Source organism: Natator depressus, chromosome 13 (genome assembly GCF_965152275.1).
Source record: "Natator depressus isolate rNatDep1 chromosome 13, rNatDep2.hap1, whole genome shotgun sequence".
Classification (NCBI taxonomy): domain Eukaryota; kingdom Metazoa; phylum Chordata; order Testudines; family Cheloniidae; genus Natator; species Natator depressus.
Window position 1 is genome coordinate 5,222,531 of NC_134246.1, and position 3,282 is coordinate 5,225,812.

Here is a 3,282-nt window from a genome sequence, read left to right on the forward strand (position 1 = left end):
TGGCTCAGCCCCATGCCAAGCCTGAAGGCCCTGCAGCTGTAGTTCTAATCAGGAGGGTGCAGGATATAAAGGATTAGGAGTGAACTGTATTGGCAGACCTGTGTGGGGAAGCACTTGCACAAAGCCTGCGACACTGTTTTACTTCTGAAGTCAGCTTAGAAAACAAAAATGAGAACAGAAGGTGTCACTCTCCTGGTGATTATCCTTGGTGCCAAAATCAGAATCAGGACAAGGCATGAATTTAAGTGGCACTAAAATATTCACTGCTCAGTACAGAGTGAAAAGGACCTATTGTCTCTAAACAGGAGCCACTGCAATAAAGATGGAATTTGTAAGTCTGCATAACTCTGGGAATGACATCACCTGAAACAACTGCATGATAAATCTGTCCACTTTGAGGCAGAAATGTAAATATATAGAATAAACTGACAAACAGCATTCTCGTCCTCAGAACATTGCATCAGTTATTCTAGGCTGCCTGTTTTGGATCTATATTGTCTAAGCTGGCTTGTAAAACTAACAAGCTGCCTTGAGTTGGCAGAAAAAAGTTTGCCCCTCCCCTGATTTGCAAACATTTATTCAAAGGAAACCCCCCTGGCTCATTTGATGATCCCTTTAATTTACTGCTGTCAACATGCCGACAATCATGGTTTTGTTTGCCACAGTGCTCAGGGAGGGTGAAATTGAGGGGCTGGCACAACCCAATGCACTATTTCAGTCCCGCTTACACCCTCCAAATAAGACTCAAGTGGTGCCCAGGCTGTGTGCTGTCCCTCTGTGCTGGGGTGAGAGAGTGTCCCAAAGTCACATGTGAACATCTATCAGAGGTAATAGAGCCTCCGTACTGGAGGTTTTCATGTAGCCATCTAGAAAGCTCTGTGTGAGAGACTTGAGAGACAGCCAGTCAGGAAGCTGAACAAACACCTTGCGATGTAAGTGACTAATCACACAGCCTCAGACCCAAATTACACATGGCAAATACCGTGAGCAACGATGGTGGGAAGTAAATAGCAACGATGGTGGGAAGTAAATACTGAGCAATACACAAGCTGAAATGAGTTTGCATTAGCCGTAGGAAGGTCAGTGTGAATTCATAGATTCCAAGGCCAGAAGGTTGTGAACATCTAGTCTGACCTCCTGTATAACACAGGCCATGGAACTTCTCAACATAATTCCCAGAGCAGAGCTTTTAGAAAAAACATCCAATCTTGATTTAAAAATGGTCAGTGATGGAAAATTCACCTTAACCCTTGGTAAATTGTTCCAGTGGTTAATTACTCTCACCATTAAAAATGTATGCCTTATTCCTGTCTGAATTTGTCTAGCTTCAACGTCCAGCCGTTAGATTGTGTTAGACCTTTCCCTGCTAGTTTGAAGAGCCCATTGTTAAATATTTGTTCCCCATGTAGATACTTATAGACTGTGATCAAGTCACCCTGAACCTTCTCTTTGTTAAGTTATAGATTGAGCTTCTTGAGCCTATCACTATAAGCTATGTTTTCTAATCCTTCAGTCATTCTTGTGTCTCTTCTCTGAATCCTCTCCAATTTATTAACATCCTTCTTGAATTGTGGGCAAGAGAACTGGCCACAGGATTCCAGCAGCAGTCACACCAGTGCCAAATACAGAGGGAAAACAACCTCTCTACACCAACTCGAGATTCCCCTGTTTGTGCATCCTAGGATCACATTAGCTCTTTTGGCGACCGTGTCGCATAGGGAGCTCATATTCAGCTGATTATCCACCACCACCTGTGAACCTTTTTCAGAGTCCCTGCTTCCCAGGAAACAGTCCCTCATCCTGTAAATATGGCCTTTATTCTTCATTCCTAGATGTATACATTTGTATTTAGCTGAATTAAAACACATATTGTTTGCTTGCACCCAGTTCACCAAGTGATCCAGATTGCTCTGTATCAGGGACCTGTCCTCTTCATTATTTACCACTCCTACAAATATTGTATCATCTGCATACTTATTCAGTGGTGATTTGATGTTTTCTTCCAGGTCATTATAAAAATGTTAAATAGGGTAGGGCCAAGAACGATCCTTGTGGGACCTCTGTAGAAACATACCTGCTGCATGTTGCTTTCCCATTTACAATTACATTTTGAGAACTATCAGTTAGCCAGTTCTGAATCCATGTAATGTGTGCCATGTTAAGTTCCGGGTCAGGCTTGGTTCACATGGCACCGCTGCGTGGTGGGGTGAGTTAAAATGGTGTAACAGATTCTGTCACAGGAGTGAGCAAATCAGGTGTGCAAAGGGACCCTCAGTTTTGCCTGTGCAAGTATGAAAATCTGTGCATGGTTCTGATCCAAAGCCCAGTAAAATCAGTGGAAGTCTTTGCATTGGCTTTAATAGGTTCAAGATGACATTCTGTGGACCACCTCCTGGAATGTGCTGAGCACTCTGGTCCAGGTCCAGCAAAGCATGTAAGCACCATTGTGCTGAACCTTGAAGGACCGAGTTCTCTATCACCAACTCCCCAACACACACTTCACTGCTGCACAGGTTCCCTGTATTGCCTTTTCCATCACTGCAGATGATCTATCTGAGTATCAGTAGGAGATTTCTCTTCGCTAAAGAGCAGCTCCTGTCTCCTGTTTGATTTCTGCCACAATCCTGTGTCTGTTGCTCACAGTCATTTCCATGGCAATGAGTGACCTGCCAGATTGCTGGCAGCACATTGTGACATTGCCAGAGGAACCAGGCAGAAAGGATCATTGTGTTAATTCAATGCTCCTCTCTCTTTAACCATTTTGTGCAGGGCGGCCTGTGTTGCTCATTGCCACATTTGCCCCACTGACTCCGAAGGGTTAATCTCTCTCATCTGCTCATTTGAGAGTTTTTTCAGCTTTTCACTGCCAAAGGGAAGAACTGTTCCCATTGAAGCAGGAAGTGTGCTGCAAAAGGGCGAATCTAGAAAACGCTTTGGACCGCCTAAGACACTTGCATCACTCTTAGTCCCTATGGTGCATCTTTCTCTGGGACGTGATAGAAAGGCTTGTGTGTTTTGATGACCCTGAGAGCTGTGCTGGTGGGAGGTTTGACTCCTGGTAGAGCCATGAAAGCTGGACAGGTCAAAGGGACCAGAGGAAAAACATCCTACTGGCTCTCCAAGTAGGGGGTTGAGCAATAGGCCAGCAACCTCTCCTCGTAAAAAGTTAAGTTACAGAAACCCAACAGGGCAAGCCATTCCTGCAAACAGCAAGATAGACAGGGACGGTGGAGCCCTGTGTGTGCCCAAAGTGACGTCTGACAGTGCGGGAAGGATTGAGAC